At 43.2% G+C, this 17,635-nt stretch overlaps 2 long non-coding RNA genes across 2 annotated transcripts; both read right to left on the reverse strand.

Annotated features, from left to right (window-relative positions):
* Window positions 1–5,405: 5,405 nt before the first annotated feature.
* LOC142486067 (uncharacterized) lies at window positions 5,406–10,400 on the reverse strand. Its single transcript, XR_012798776.1, has 4 exons — window positions 10,319–10,400; window positions 8,977–9,087; window positions 6,473–6,592; window positions 5,406–5,452 (listed from the first exon to the last, which is right to left on the reverse strand). It is a non-coding gene; the product is annotated as an uncharacterized LOC142486067 (long non-coding RNA).
* Window positions 10,401–11,915: 1,515 nt separating this feature from the next.
* LOC142486066 (uncharacterized) lies at window positions 11,916–16,923 on the reverse strand. The gene is made up of 4 exons (XR_012798775.1): window positions 16,842–16,923; window positions 15,487–15,597; window positions 12,983–13,102; window positions 11,916–11,962 (listed from the first exon to the last, which is right to left on the reverse strand). It is a non-coding gene; the product is annotated as an uncharacterized LOC142486066 (long non-coding RNA).
* Window positions 16,924–17,635: the final 712 nt, after the last annotated feature.

Consider the following 17,635-nt stretch of genomic DNA (forward strand, 5'->3'; position numbering starts at 1 on the left):
AGAAATGTTTCATTCTTCATTACTGAAAAAAAAGAAAAGTAAAAAACATTTCATTACTATTTTCAAAATGGATTGAATTCCCCCAACAATGACTATGTGTTACCAATATATCCCTCTCAGTCCCACTGCAGCATATACTGTACCAGTGTGAAAGTAGGAAGGTACACAGTACCGGTAAAACAATACGTGCCGGTACTATGCACCATATGAATTATAAGGGGATGTAAATCTCCCAGTCTCTCTCCATATCCGCAACAGAGCGGGCTCCGGTCAGTGGCATGGATGCCCATATATGGGTATGCTCATATTTGGGCATCCCATGTCACTGACCGGAGCCGGCTCTGAGTATAGGGATATATGCGGAGACGCAGAGGTGCAAGGAAATGGGAGGAGGCACGGTGAGAAACAGGGAGAGACCACAGGAAGATAGAGGGCAACAACTTCCACAAGGTACTTGTATGGGTATAATTGTTTGTATTTTGTGCAGAGGGGGTAATTTCAGATAAAATACAATTCTCCACCCTCTACGAAACAATTCCACTTTGTTCAGTAAGCCAGAAAGTCTTGGTCCCATGTGGACTGAATTTAATGCAAATAAGGTCCTTAATACACAAGTAAAGAATAAAGTTACTTATTCTCTACTGTAAGAAGTGCCACATTGCCCACTATTTGGGTCCTGTGCCCAGATTGTGACCATGCATGGCAGAGGTGAGATTCCCCCAACTCCAATTTGCTACACTCTCCAAGAGAGATAATTGTGATCAGAGGTGGAACTAGGGGAGGGTGTGAGCAGGGTCACTGCCCAGGGAGTAACCTGACTGGGGGCACGGAAATCTCATTTAGTGCATATGTTGCGGCACTGCATTGATTGACCGGTCAATCTGCACTGCTGCCTGTCACAGTGACATCCTGATCGGGCACTGTGATCAGCTATAGCACTGACCCAGGTGAGATAGTTCAGCACTTTACAAGGAGGGAACAGATGTTGTGGGTGACAGATGCTGGAGGTAGGCCAAGACTGTTGGCCAGAGTAACGTGGAGACTTACTGCACTCTGCATGCCCATCCTCTCCCTGACATCAGGGGAAGGAAGTGGCCCTGGGGTGTGTGTAGGTATGCCAGATGTCAGTGTATGCATAAGTAAGTATGCCTGTGTAGTGGGAGGTGTAGGGGCGTTAAGCTGGAGGACTTAAAACAGGCACAAAAGCACATAGATACCTCTGATTATACCGCACCAAATGCTGATAATATCATGCTGTAGCTGCACTTTACAGAAGATGATGCAGATGTCATCATTGGTTGGTGGGTTCATTAAATCAATCCATCATATCATAACCACACTGTGCATATGATGTACTGAATCAGTAACACCAGGAAGACATCTCCATGTTAGGAGTAGAGTTGAAGTTAACAGAATATGTCCAGCACTGTGGTGTGTAGCCCATAAATAATAATTGTGCACATTACCAGAACAACATACTGTCAACTGCAAGATCATTTTGCTGCTTGTAGCGTATGCTCATCCTGTACAGTGTTGTAGTAGATCCGTCTCTTCAGTGTTCACTGCAACAAAAGTAAGACATTGCATTAATATTACAGACGTTTGGGGGCTGAAATCTCACTTCGCTGCGGACAATTTCCCTTTGCATAAGATTCTTGTGATTATGTCAATGATGATCAATAACTGCATCATAACACAGCCGCTCTATACAGAAGATGTACTTGCTCTCATTGGTCATTGAGGTAATACGTCACACAATGTACAGATATAGCAAGGATTATTTCTCCCACTTGTGCATTATGGCATTATGATGGGAAATGTTGTGAGATTCTGCATTATCAGCATCACTGAATCTTTTGGAAATTAAGTGATATTCTATGTTTTAATGCAATATTATGGGTGATCAGCCGGTAAAATAATAATAGCTTGCTGTATCTGTAGCCATGCTCTACCCATGATGTGCTGAACCAATGACTGCAGAGAGATTCAGAGTGCTAAACATGACTGGAACGCATCTCTGAATAATGGGCAGCAAAGCAGTGCAGAATAGGAGGTGAAAGTATTTAAAATGGAAGATCCTTAGCAGCTGTGTGGAGAGTAGACAGTACAGACTGACCAAGTAAATGGTAAAAGGAGTAACTTCAACATTACTTGGCTTTGTTCTCCACATTGAAGCTTTCCTCCTCTTTAAATCACTAATACTGATGCCATGTGTAACCTGTACTGAGAGTTATATAATCTACTGGCCTAGATGAAACCATATGATGCAAACAGGATCCATCCCACTCCAGATTCATAGAATTGAACCACCTCAACCTTTCATAACAATCACATAGAACTGCAGCTGTGCGCTACTGCACATGTTCTTGTTATGAATGGTAGTAGATGTGGTCCTTGGGTCTTTACTTCATACTGTAGCCACCCTCTACTCATGATGTATTGAATCAACGAAAACCTGCATGGTTCAGATCACAGGAAGGGGTAGAGTAGAGATGAAAATATTCAATGTGAAACCCGTAGCAGCCGGATTGTGTGGAGTCAATAAAACGACAAATACTAAATGGTAAATGAGAAATATACACATTGCTTATCTGTCTCTGTGTAGTAATTTTCCTTCTCTTCAACTGTCCTTCAAATTTTCTCTTTTGCAAGAAAAGGAACACATGGCTTCAATATTCACTTCTGTTCTGCAGTCATCCCTCCTGAAATAAAAGTTAAGCATTGCATTGTTATTATGATAATACATACAATAAACCTTGCTCCAAACCATTTGATGCAAAGCAAATCCACCTCCCACCCACAGCTGTGCTCCTTCTAGAGCATGCATGTCAAACTCCAGTCCTCGAGGGTCCCAAACAGGCCAGGTTTTCAGTAGGGATATCCTGAAAACCTGGCCTGTTTGCGGCCCTCGAGGACTGGAGTTTGACATCCTTGTTCTTGAGCTTCTACCACGCAAGTCATCCATGTGAGTGACACTGTACTGCAGTCCTGGTCTGCACACAATCTACTGAATCAATGACATCACACTGTAAAGGCAATCTACAAGATGTATTAGTTGTCCACACTTCCGAAATGTTACTTTTATGTCCAAATCACTTATTCCCATGACCTGATATTTGTATTTGTTATTTATAGGATTGTCACAAAGAGTTGATGAGGTCACCAAATGATAGTATGTAGAGAGAAAGAGAGATCTCAGAACAGAGCCCTGATGTATACCCACAGACAGATCAATAGAAGACGAAGACATGTTAGCAACAGAGATGGAGAATGTGTGACAGGAAAGTTATGATGAAAACCAGGATAGAACTGTGTTACGGATACCAAGAGAGAGTTTAGAATATGAAGGAGGAGAGTGATTGAGAGCATCAAACGCAGCAGATAGATCAAGTAGGATTAGTAGGGAAAAGTGACCTTGGGAATTTGCTTTAAGCACAGTCTGTAGAACGAGCTGTACGAAAGGCAGGTTGTAAAGGATCCAGGAGGGAATGTGATTTAAGAATGTTGACATTCTAGCAATTAGGAGACAAACAGCAGGAGGGATACAGGGCGGTAGTTAGTAAGGCACATAGGGTGTAGGTTGTTTCTGAGAAAAGGGTGACCACTACAGGCTTAAAGTAAGAGGGTAAAGAGCCAGAGAATAGGGAGGAATTGAAGATGTGGGTGAGAGTGGGGACTAAGAGATGCAGTAAGGTGTGAGGGGATACGATCTAGAGGGCATGGGTTAATACGCTTAGCAGGGAGGTGGAGAGAGAGAGGCAAGAGGCAGAGAGTGGTGCAGGGGTTGAGGAAGAGATGTTGCATGTACCTTATCAGAACATTAAAGAACATCAATTCACACTGGTGCAGAGTTGATGATGAATCCAGTTCACCTCCAATTCAATTTTAACAGAAATGTTTCATTCTTCATTACTGAAAAAAAAGAAAAGTAAAAAACATTTCATTACTATTTTCAAAATGGATTGAATTCCCCCAACAATGACTATGTGTTACCAATATATCCCTCTCAGTCCCACTGCAGCATATACTGTACCAGTGTGAAAGTAGGAAGGTACACAGTACCGGTAAAACAATACGTGCCGGTACTATGCACCATATGAATTATAAGGGGATGTAAATCTCCCAGTCTCTCTCCATATCCGCAACAGAGCGGGCTCCGGTCAGTGGCATGGATGCCCATATATGGGTATGCTCATATTTGGGCATCCCATGTCACTGACCGGAGCCGGCTCTGAGTATAGGGATATATGCGGAGACGCAGAGGTGCAAGGAAATGGGAGGAGGCACGGTGAGAAACAGGGAGAGACCACAGGAAGATAGAGGGCAACAACTTCCACAAGGTACTTGTATGGGTATAATTGTTTGTATTTTGTGCAGAGGGGGTAATTTCAGATAAAATACAATTCTCCACCCTCTACGAAACAATTCCACTTTGTTCAGTAAGCCAGAAAGTCTTGGTCCCATGTGGACTGAATTTAATGCAAATAAGGTCCTTAATACACAAGTAAAGAATAAAGTTACTTATTCTCTACTGTAAGAAGTGCCACATTGCCCACTATTTGGGTCCTGTGCCCAGATTGTGACCATGCATGGCAGAGGTGAGATTCCCCCAACTCCAATTTGCTACACTCTCCAAGAGAGATAATTGTGATCAGAGGTGGAACTAGGGGAGGGTGTGAGCAGGGTCACTGCCCAGGGAGTAACCTGACTGGGGGCACGGAAATCTCATTTAGTGCATATGTTGCGGCACTGCATTGATTGACCGGTCAATCTGCACTGCTGCCTGTCACAGTGACATCCTGATCGGGCACTGTGATCAGCTATAGCACTGACCCAGGTGAGATAGTTCAGCACTTTACAAGGAGGGAACAGATGTTGTGGGTGACAGATGCTGGAGGTAGGCCAAGACTGTTGGCCAGAGTAACGTGGAGACTTACTGCACTCTGCATGCCCATCCTCTCCCTGACATCAGGGGAAGGAAGTGGCCCTGGGGTGTGTGTAGGTATGCCAGATGTCAGTGTATGCATAAGTAAGTATGCCTGTGTAGTGGGAGGTGTAGGGGCGTTAAGCTGGAGGACTTAAAACAGGCACAAAAGCACATAGATACCTCTGATTATACCGCACCAAATGCTGATAATATCATGCTGTAGCTGCACTTTACAGAAGATGATGCAGATGTCATCATTGGTTGGTGGGTTCATTAAATCAATCCATCATATCATAACCACACTGTGCATATGATGTACTGAATCAGTAACACCAGGAAGACATCTCCATGTTAGGAGTAGAGTTGAAGTTAACAGAATATGTCCAGCACTGTGGTGTGTAGCCCATAAATAATAATTGTGCACATTACCAGAACAACATACTGTCAACTGCAAGATCATTTTGCTGCTTGTAGCGTATGCTCATCCTGTACAGTGTTGTAGTAGATCCGTCTCTTCAGTGTTCACTGCAACAAAAGTAAGACATTGCATTAATATTACAGACGTTTGGGGGCTGAAATCTCACTTCGCTGCGGACAATTTCCCTTTGCATAAGATTCTTGTGATTATGTCAATGATGATCAATAACTGCATCATAACACAGCCGCTCTATACAGAAGATGTACTTGCTCTCATTGGTCATTGAGGTAATACGTCACACAATGTACAGATATAGCAAGGATTATTTCTCCCACTTGTGCATTATGGCATTATGATGGGAAATGTTGTGAGATTCTGCATTATCAGCATCACTGAATCTTTTGGAAATTAAGTGATATTCTATGTTTTAATGCAATATTATGGGTGATCAGCCGGTAAAATAATAATAGCTTGCTGTATCTGTAGCCATGCTCTACCCATGATGTGCTGAACCAATGACTGCAGAGAGATTCAGAGTGCTAAACATGACTGGAACGCATCTCTGAATAATGGGCAGCAAAGCAGTGCAGAATAGGAGGTGAAAGTATTTAAAATGGAAGATCCTTAGCAGCTGTGTGGAGAGTAGACAGTACAGACTGACCAAGTAAATGGTAAAAGGAGTAACTTCAACATTACTTGGCTTTGTTCTCCACATTGAAGCTTTCCTCCTCTTTAAATCACTAATACTGATGCCATGTGTAACCTGTACTGAGAGTTATATAATCTACTGGCCTAGATGAAACCATATGATGCAAACAGGATCCATCCCACTCCAGATTCATAGAATTGAACCACCTCAACCTTTCATAACAATCACATAGAACTGCAGCTGTGCGCTACTGCACATGTTCTTGTTATGAATGGTAGTAGATGTGGTCCTTGGGTCTTTACTTCATACTGTAGCCACACTCTACTCATGATGTATTGAATCAACGAAAACTTGCATGGTTCAGATCACAGGAAGGGGTAGAGTAGAGATGAAAATATTCAATGTGAAACCCGTAGCAGCCGGATTGTGTGGAGTCAATAAAACGACAAATACTAAATGGTAAATGAGAAATATACACATTGCTTATCTGTCTCTGTGTAGTAATTTTCCTTCTCTTCAACTGTCCTTCAAATTTTCTCTTTTGCAAGAAAAGGAACACATGGCTTCAATATTCACTTCTGTTCTGCAGTCATCCCTCCTGAAATAAAAGTTAAGCATTGCATTGTTATTATGATAATACATACAATAAACCTTGCTCCAAACCATTTGATGCAAAGCAAATCCACCTCCCACCCACAGCTGTGCTCCTTCTAGAGCATGCATGTCAAACTCCAGTCCTCGAGGGTCCCAAACAGGCCAGGTTTTCAGTAGGGATATCCTGAAAACCTGGCCTGTTTGCTGCCCTCGAGGACTGGAGTTTGACATCCTTGTTCTTGAGCTTCTACCACGCAAGTCATCCATGTGAGTGACACTGTACTGCAGTCCTGGTCTGCACACAATCTACTGAATCAATGACATCACACTGTAAAGGCAATCTACAAGATGTATTAGTTGTCCACACTTCCGAAATGTTACTTTTATGTCCAAATCACTTATTCCCATGACCTGATATTTGTATTTGTTATTTATAGGATTGTCACAAAGAGTTGATGAGGTCACCAAATGATAGTATGTAGAGAGAAAGAGAGATCTCAGAACAGAGCCCTGATGTATACCCACAGACAGATCAATAGAAGACGAAGACATGTTAGCAACAGAGATGGAGAATGTGTGACAGGAAAGTTATGATGAAAACCAGGATAGAACTGTGTTACGGATACCAAGAGAGAGTTTAGAATATGAAGGAGGAGAGTGATTGAGAGCATCAAACGCAGCAGATAGATCAAGTAGGATTAGTAGGGAAAAGTGACCTTGGGAATTTGCTTTAAGCACAGTCTGTAGAACGAGCTGTACGAAAGGCAGGTTGTAAAGGATCCAGGAGGGAATGTGATTTAAGAATGTTGACATTCTAGCAATTAGGAGACAAACAGCAGGAGGGATACAGGGCGGTAGTTAGTAAGGCACATAGGGTGTAGGTTGTTTCTGAGAAAAGGGTGACCACTACAGGCTTAAAGTAAGAGGGTAAAGAGCCAGAGAATAGGGAGGAATTGAAGATGTGGGTGAGAGTGGGGACTAATCGATGCAGTAAGGTGTGAGGGGATACGATCTAGAGGGCATGTGGTAGAGGGAGAAGAGAAGATGATTAGCTTCCAGCTCTGTAAGAGAAGAAAAGGAGTCAAATGCAGAAGGAGAATTAGGTAGAAGGAGAGAAGGGGGAAGGGACAGAAGGAATCTCCTTGTGGGTGGCATCCACCTTGCCTCTGAAGTAGTCAAATGCTTGAGGAGAAGTGAAGGAAGGATGGCAAGTGTGAGGAGAAGGTTAGTGGAGGGAGTCAAATACAGGGAAAAAAAGACAGCGTAAATTAAATTTGAGTGTTGATGAATGTGAAAAAAAAGTAGTGTGGTTTGGCCCCAGAGAGCAGCTTTATACAGGACTGGAGACATTTTTACTGTAGAAAAATCAAATATCAATTGTGTGATTTCCTTCATAGGCATTAAGAACAGCGAGTGGAAGTGTGATGAACATGTTTGGGAATTTAGCCAAGGGTGTGGGCTAGAGGGACAAGTGTGTCAGAGCCTAGAGGGGGCATATAGATAGGAGGATAGCATTGTAAGAGTTAATAAGATTGTTAGTTTAAGCGGAAAGAGAGAGAGAGCAGAGAGGTTAGAGTAGATGTCAGAGGAGAGTTTAATTAAGCAGAGGCAAATCAGTGGGACAGGTAAGATGGGGTGAGGGGAATGACTGATTGTGAATGATGAGAGCAGAAGAGGTCATGTACAACTAGAGCCTTGTTAGTCAGAGAACGGACATTCCAGATGGCATAGGAGAAGGGAAGAGAAAAGTAAGGAAAGGAATGTGGATTACATTAGATAGGTTAACACTCTTAGCAGGGAGGCCCGATGTGTATATGAGCAGGTTCAAGATTATAAGAGATATCCCACACATCAGCAAACATAGAAGGAGACACAGAGATAGGTGTAGAGAGAGACAGAGATAGCTCTATGTAGAGAGAGAGGGACGTAGAGAGAATGAGACAGATAGGCGCAGAGAGAGGGGGCGCAGAGAGAGGAGGCGCCAAAAGAGGGGGCGCAGAGAGAGGGGGCCCAGAGAATAGGATATTAAAGAGTGCTTTTCATTGAGCAGTGCAGAAATAGCTGCAATAGAGGTCTGTACAAATGGTGCAGTGTGTAGACACATGCAAAGGTAGGGGAAGGAAAGAGGAGAACATGTGGATAAAAGCAGGAGTGTGGAAGTTAGAGAAATTAGAAAAGTTTAACAGAGGAGTGAGGAAACAGCCAGCAGAAAGAACAAGAGAGAGGTTACATTGGGATGACGTTCTGTGGTAAAGAGAAAATGCTAGGAGAGAGCTTTCAAATATTAGAGGACATGAATTGAGGGAGCAAATGTATAAATCAAAACCTGAGGGGGAGGTATAGCACGAAAGCTTGCACAGCAGATTATAGTCTTAATGTTGCGTGTACCTGTCAGGGTATTCAAGAAGTTAAATTCTCACAAGTGCAGAGTTCATGATGAAATGCTGAATCTAGTCCCCCTCCAATTTAATTTTAATATAACTTTTCCATTCTTCATTACTGCAAAAAGCAAACAAAACAAAACCACATTGCATTACTATTTTCAAAATGGATTGAATGGCATATTCAACAGTGACTGTGTGATGCCAATATTCCCCACTCACTCGTAGTGAAGCACATATTGTACTAGTGTTGAAAGTAGGCCAGTAGAGTCAGGTACGCAGTACTGATAAAACAATAAGTGCCCGTCGTAAGTACCAGCTCCGCAACAGTGCGGGCATCACATTAGTGACGTGGATGAACATATATGGATAAGCCCATATTAAGGCATCACGTGACCAGAGCCGTCACTGACTGGGTATACGTAAAGACGCAGGGAGATGCAAGGAAAGGGAGGGAGAGAGACAGGGAGAAGATGTGAAACGGAGGAAGGCACGGATGGAGGGAGTTCTTCCGAGCTTCTGCGGGCCTCTCTCTTTCACTGGTGCATGCCGGGAGCTGGTCCCAACATCCACAAAGTGTGTGTGTATTATTGGTTGTATTTTATGGGGGTAGGAGGGTAGTGTGTATATTGTGTGTGTGGGAGTATTATATTGTGTGTAGAGGTGCAGAGGAGAGTACTAGATTGTGTATCTTGTGTAAGGGTGTTGTGTATATTGTGTTTGGAGCTATAATATTATTGGGGAGATTAGTATTGAGGAGGTATTATAGTGTGTATTGTGGGGAGTATTAGTGTGTGTATTGTTTGTGGGTGACAGATGCTGGGGGTATGCAGCAATCCCTGCACTGAGGTCCGAGGCGGCTCTGCATCGCTCGCACGCACTGTGGATGACCAAGCATGTGCCCATGATAATCATGGCCTTAGAGGGATGAGTGTGTCAGAGCCTAGAAGGGGCATATATATGATGGAGGAGGGAGGAGGAGGAGGGAGGAGGAGGAGATGATAGCATTGTAAAAGTTAACAAGATAGTTAGTTTAAGCAGAAAGTGAGGAGAGGTTAGAGATAAGGGTAGATGTCAGAGGAGAGAGTTCAATTAAGCTGAGGTATCGAGTAGGACAGGGGTGAGGGGAATGAGAGGTGGTGGATGATGAGAGCAGAAGAGGTCATGTACAAATAGACCTTGTTAGTCAGAGAGCAGTCATTCCAGAGGGCACGTGAGAAGTGAAGAGTAAAGTGAGACATGGAATGTGGATTACATTAGATGGGTTAATACGCTTAGCAGGGAGGTGGAGAGAGAGAGGCAAGAGGCAGAGAGTGGTGCAGGGGTTGAGGAAGAGATGTTGCATGTACCTTATCAGAACATTAAAGAACATCAATTCACACTGGTGCAGAGTTGATGATGAATCCAGTTCACCTCCAATTCAATTTTAACAGAAATGTTTCATTCTTCATTACTGAAAAAAAAGAAAAGTAAAAAACATTTCATTACTATTTTCAAAATGGATTGAATTCCCCCAACAATGACTATGTGTTACCAATATATCCCTCTCAGTCCCACTGCAGCATATACTGTACCAGTGTGAAAGTAGGAAGGTACACAGTACCGGTAAAACAATACGTGCCGGTACTATGCACCATATGAATTATAAGGGGATGTAAATCTCCCAGTCTCTCTCCATATCCGCAACAGAGCGGGCTCCGGTCAGTGGCATGGATGCCCATATATGGGTATGCTCATATTTGGGCATCCCATGTCACTGACCGGAGCCGGCTCTGAGTATAGGGATATATGCGGAGACGCAGAGGTGCAAGGAAATGGGAGGAGGCACGGTGAGAAACAGGGAGAGACCACAGGAAGATAGAGGGCAACAACTTCCACAAGGTACTTGTATGGGTATAATTGTTTGTATTTTGTGCAGAGGGGGTAATTTCAGATAAAATACAATTCTCCACCCTCTACGAAACAATTCCACTTTGTTCAGTAAGCCAGAAAGTCTTGGTCCCATGTGGACTGAATTTAATGCAAATAAGGTCCTTAATACACAAGTAAAGAATAAAGTTACTTATTCTCTACTGTAAGAAGTGCCACATTGCCCACTATTTGGGTCCTGTGCCCAGATTGTGACCATGCATGGCAGAGGTGAGATTCCCCCAACTCCAATTTGCTACACTCTCCAAGAGAGATAATTGTGATCAGAGGTGGAACTAGGGGAGGGTGTGAGCAGGGTCACTGCCCAGGGAGTAACCTGACTGGGGGCACGGAAATCTCATTTAGTGCATATGTTGCGGCACTGCATTGATTGACCGGTCAATCTGCACTGCTGCCTGTCACAGTGACATCCTGATCGGGCACTGTGATCAGCTATAGCACTGACCCAGGTGAGATAGTTCAGCACTTTACAAGGAGGGAACAGATGTTGTGGGTGACAGATGCTGGAGGTAGGCCAAGACTGTTGGCCAGAGTAACGTGGAGACTTACTGCACTCTGCATGCCCATCCTCTCCCTGACATCAGGGGAAGGAAGTGGCCCTGGGGTGTGTGTAGGTATGCCAGATGTCAGTGTATGCATAAGTAAGTATGCCTGTGTAGTGGGAGGTGTAGGGGCGTTAAGCTGGAGGACTTAAAACAGGCACAAAAGCACATAGATACCTCTGATTATACCGCACCAAATGCTGATAATATCATGCTGTAGCTGCACTTTACAGAAGATGATGCAGATGTCATCATTGGTTGGTGGGTTCATTAAATCAATCCATCATATCATAACCACACTGTGCATATGATGTACTGAATCAGTAACACCAGGAAGACATCTCCATGTTAGGAGTAGAGTTGAAGTTAACAGAATATGTCCAGCACTGTGGTGTGTAGCCCATAAATAATAATTGTGCACATTACCAGAACAACATACTGTCAACTGCAAGATCATTTTGCTGCTTGTAGCGTATGCTCATCCTGTACAGTGTTGTAGTAGATCCGTCTCTTCAGTGTTCACTGCAACAAAAGTAAGACATTGCATTAATATTACAGACGTTTGGGGGCTGAAATCTCACTTCGCTGCGGACAATTTCCCTTTGCATAAGATTCTTGTGATTATGTCAATGATGATCAATAACTGCATCATAACACAGCCGCTCTATACAGAAGATGTACTTGCTCTCATTGGTCATTGAGGTAATACGTCACACAATGTACAGATATAGCAAGGATTATTTCTCCCACTTGTGCATTATGGCATTATGATGGGAAATGTTGTGAGATTCTGCATTATCAGCATCACTGAATCTTTTGGAAATTAAGTGATATTCTATGTTTTAATGCAATATTATGGGTGATCAGCCGGTAAAATAATAATAGCTTGCTGTATCTGTAGCCATGCTCTACCCATGATGTGCTGAACCAATGACTGCAGAGAGATTCAGAGTGCTAAACATGACTGGAACGCATCTCTGAATAATGGGCAGCAAAGCAGTGCAGAATAGGAGGTGAAAGTATTTAAAATGGAAGATCCTTAGCAGCTGTGTGGAGAGTAGACAGTACAGACTGACCAAGTAAATGGTAAAAGGAGTAACTTCAACATTACTTGGCTTTGTTCTCCACATTGAAGCTTTCCTCCTCTTTAAATCACTAATACTGATGCCATGTGTAACCTGTACTGAGAGTTATATAATCTACTGGCCTAGATGAAACCATATGATGCAAACAGGATCCATCCCACTCCAGATTCATAGAATTGAACCACCTCAACCTTTCATAACAATCACATAGAACTGCAGCTGTGCGCTACTGCACATGTTCTTGTTATGAATGGTAGTAGATGTGGTCCTTGGGTCTTTACTTCATACTGTAGCCACACTCTACTCATGATGTATTGAATCAACGAAAACTTGCATGGTTCAGATCACAGGAAGGGGTAGAGTAGAGATGAAAATATTCAATGTGAAACCCGTAGCAGCCGGATTGTGTGGAGTCAATAAAACGACAAATACTAAATGGTAAATGAGAAATATACACATTGCTTATCTGTCTCTGTGTAGTAATTTTCCTTCTCTTCAACTGTCCTTCAAATTTTCTCTTTTGCAAGAAAAGGAACACATGGCTTCAATATTCACTTCTGTTCTGCAGTCATCCCTCCTGAAATAAAAGTTAAGCATTGCATTGTTATTATGATAATACATACAATAAACCTTGCTCCAAACCATTTGATGCAAAGCAAATCCACCTCCCACCCACAGCTGTGCTCCTTCTAGAGCATGCATGTCAAACTCCAGTCCTCGAGGGTCCCAAACAGGCCAGGTTTTCAGTAGGGATATCCTGAAAACCTGGCCTGTTTGCTGCCCTCGAGGACTGGAGTTTGACATCCTTGTTCTTGAGCTTCTACCACGCAAGTCATCCATGTGAGTGACACTGTACTGCAGTCCTGGTCTGCACACAATCTACTGAATCAATGACATCACACTGTAAAGGCAATCTACAAGATGTATTAGTTGTCCACACTTCCGAAATGTTACTTTTATGTCCAAATCACTTATTCCCATGACCTGATATTTGTATTTGTTATTTATAGGATTGTCACAAAGAGTTGATGAGGTCACCAAATGATAGTATGTAGAGAGAAAGAGAGATCTCAGAACAGAGCCCTGATGTATACCCACAGACAGATCAATAGAAGACGAAGACATGTTAGCAACAGAGATGGAGAATGTGTGACAGGAAAGTTATGATGAAAACCAGGATAGAACTGTGTTACGGATACCAAGAGAGAGTTTAGAATATGAAGGAGGAGAGTGATTGAGAGCATCAAACGCAGCAGATAGATCAAGTAGGATTAGTAGGGAAAAGTGACCTTGGGAATTTGCTTTAAGCACAGTCTGTAGAACGAGCTGTACGAAAGGCAGGTTGTAAAGGATCCAGGAGGGAATGTGATTTAAGAATGTTGACATTCTAGCAATTAGGAGACAAACAGCAGGAGGGATACAGGGCGGTAGTTAGTAAGGCACATAGGGTGTAGGTTGTTTCTGAGAAAAGGGTGACCACTACAGGCTTAAAGTAAGAGGGTAAAGAGCCAGAGAATAGGGAGGAATTGAAGATGTGGGTGAGAGTGGGGACTAAGAGATGCAGTAAGGTGTGAGGGGATACGATCTAGAGGGCATGTGGTAGAGGGAGAAGAGAAGATGATTAGCTTCCAGCTCTGTAAGAGAAGAAAAGGAGTCAAATGCAGAAGGAGAATTAGGTAGAAGGAGAGAAGGGGGAAGGGACAGAAGGAATCTCCTTGTGGGTGGCATCCACCTTGCCTCTGAAGTAGTCAAATGCTTGAGGAGAAGTGAAGGAAGGATGGCAAGTGTGAGGAGAAGGTTAGTGGAGGGAGTCAAATACAGGGAAAAAAAGACAGCGTAAATTAAATTTGAGTGTTGATGAATGTGAAAAAAAAGTAGTGTGGTTTGGCCCCAGAGAGCAGCTTTATACAGGACTGGAGACATTTTTACTGTAGAAAAATCAAATATCAATTGTGTGATTTCCTTCATAGGCATTAAGAACAGCGAGTGGAAGTGTGATGAACATGTTTGGGAATTTAGCCAAGGGTGTGGGCTAGAGGGACAAGTGTGTCAGAGCCTAGAGGGGGCATATAGATAGGAGGATAGCATTGTAAGAGTTAATAAGATTGTTAGTTTAAGCGGAAAGAGAGAGAGAGCAGAGAGGTTAGAGTAGATGTCAGAGGAGAGTTTAATTAAGCAGAGGCAAATCAGTGGGACAGGTAAGATGGGGTGAGGGGAATGACTGATTGTGAATGATGAGAGCAGAAGAGGTCATGTACAACTAGAGCCTTGTTAGTCAGAGAACGGACATTCCAGATGGCATAGGAGAAGGGAAGAGAAAAGTAAGGAAAGGAATGTGGATTACATTAGATAGGTTAACACTCTTAGCAGGGAGGCCCGATGTGTATATGAGCAGGTTCAAGATTATAAGAGATATCCCACACATCAGCAAACATAGAAGGAGACACAGAGATAGGTGTAGAGAGAGACAGAGATAGCTCTATGTAGAGAGAGAGGGACGTAGAGAGAATGAGACAGATAGGCGCAGAGAGAGGGGGCGCAGAGAGAGGAGGCGCCAAAAGAGGGGGCGCAGAGAGAGGGGGCCCAGAGAATAGGATATTAAAGAGTGCTTTTCATTGAGCAGTGCAGAAATAGCTGCAATAGAGGTCTGTACAAATGGTGCAGTGTGTAGACACATGCAAAGGTAGGGGAAGGAAAGAGGAGAACATGTGGATAAAAGCAGGAGTGTGGAAGTTAGAGAAATTAGAAAAGTTTAACAGAGGAGTGAGGAAACAGCAAGCAGAAAGAACAAGAGAGAGGTTACATTGGGATGACGTTCTGTGGTAAAGAGAAAATGCTAGGAGAGAGCTTTCAAATATTAGAGGACATGAATTGAGGGAGCAAATGTATAAATCAAAACCTGAGGGGGAGGTATAGCACGAAAGCTTGCACAGCAGATTATAGTCTTAATGTTGCGTGTACCTGTCAGGGTATTCAAGAAGTTAAATTCTCACAAGTGCAGAGTTCATGATGAAATGCTGAATCTAGTCCCCCTCCAATTTAATTTTAATATAACTTTTCCATTCTTCATTACTGCAAAAAGCAAACAAAACCAAACCACATTGCATTACTATTTTCAAAATGGATTGAATGGCATATTCAACAGTGACTGTGTGATGCCAATATTCCCCACTCACTCGTAGTGAAGCACATATTGTACTAGTGTTGAAAGTAGGCCGGTAGAGTCAGGTACGCAGTACTGATAAAACAATAAGTGCCCGTCGTAAGTACCAGCTCCGCAACAGTGCAGGCATCACATTAGTGACGTGGATGAACATATATGGATAAGCCCATATTAAGGCATCACGTGACCAGAGCCGTCACTGACTGGGTATACGTAAAGACGCAGGGAGATGCAAGGAAAGGGAGGGAGAGAGACAGGGAGAAGATGTGAAACGGAGGAAGGCACGGATGGAGGGAGTTCTTCCGAGCTTCTGCGGGCCTCTCTCTTTCACTGGTGCATGCCGGGAGCTGGTCCCAACATCCACAAAGTGTGTGTGTATTATTGGTTGTATTTTATGGGGGTAGGAGGGTAGTGTGTATATTGTGTGTGTGGGAGTATTATATTGTGTGTAGAGGTGCAGAGGAGAGTACTAGATTGTGTATCTTGTGTAAGGGTGTTGTGTATATTGTGTTTGGAGCTATAATATTATTGGGGAGATTAGTATTGAGGAGGTATTATAGTGTGTATTGTGGGGAGTATTAGTGTGTGTATTGTTTGTGGGTGACAGATGCTGGGGGTATGCAGCAATCCCTGCACTGAGGTCCGAGGCGGCTCTGCATCGCTCGCACACACTGTGGATGACCAAGCATGTGCCCATGATAATCATGGCCTTAGAGGGATGAGTGTGTCAGAGCCTAGAAGGGGCATATATATGATGGAGGAGGGAGGAGGAGGAGGGAGGAGGAGGAGGGAGGAGGAGGAGATGATAGCATTGTAAAAGTTAACAAGATAGTTAGTTTAAGCAGAAAGTGAGGAGAGGTTAGAGATAAGGGTAGATGTCAGAGGAGAGAGTTCAATTAAGCTGAGGTATCGAGTAGGACAGGGGTGAGGGGAATGAGAGGTGGTGGATGATGAGAGCAGAAGAGGTCATGTACAAATAGACCTTGTTAGTCAGAGAGCAGTCATTCCAGAGGGCACGTGAGAAGTGAAGAGTAAAGTGAGACATGGAATGTGGATTACATTAGATGGGTTAATACGCTTAGCAGGGAGGTGGAGAGAGAGAGGCAAGAGGCAGAGAGTGGTGCAGGGGTTGAGGAAGAGATGTTGCATGTACCTTATCAGAACATTAAAGAACATCAATTCACACTGGTGCAGAGTTGATGATGAATCCAGTTCACCTCCAATTCAATTTTAACAGAAATGTTTCATTCTTCATTACTGAAAAAAAAGAAAAGTAAAAAACATTTCATTACTATTTTCAAAATGGATTGAATTCCCCCAACAATGACTATGTGTTACCAATATATCCCTCTCAGTCCCACTGCAGCATATACTGTACCAGTGTGAAAGTAGGAAGGTACACAGTACCGGTAAAACAATACGTGCCGGTACTATGCACCATATGAATTATAAGGGGATGTAAATCTCCCAGTCTCTCTCCATATCCGCAACAGAGCGGGCTCCGGTCAGTGGCATGGATGCCCATATATGGGTATGCTCATATTTGGGCATCCCATGTCACTGACCGGAGCCGGCTCTGAGTATAGGGATATATGCGGAGACGCACAGGTGCAAGGAAATGGGAGGAGGCACGGTGAGAAACAGGGAGAGACCACAGGAAGATAGAGGGCAACAACTTCCACAAGGTACTTGTATGGGTATAATTGTTTGTATTTTGTGCAGAGGGGGTAATTTCAGATAAAATACAATTCTCCACCCTCTACGAAACAATTCCACTTTGTTCAGTAAGCCAGAAAGTCTTGGTCCCATGTGGACTGAATTTAATGCAAATAAGGTCCTTAATCCACAAGTAAAGAATAAAGTTACTTATTCTCTACTGTAAGAAGTGCCACATTGCCCACTATTTGGGTCCTGTGCCCAGATTGTGACCATGCATGGCAGAGGTGA

The sequence above is a fragment of the Ascaphus truei genome, unplaced genomic scaffold (genome assembly GCF_040206685.1).
Source record: "Ascaphus truei isolate aAscTru1 unplaced genomic scaffold, aAscTru1.hap1 HAP1_SCAFFOLD_724, whole genome shotgun sequence".
In the NCBI taxonomy this organism is placed as follows: domain Eukaryota; kingdom Metazoa; phylum Chordata; class Amphibia; order Anura; family Ascaphidae; genus Ascaphus; species Ascaphus truei.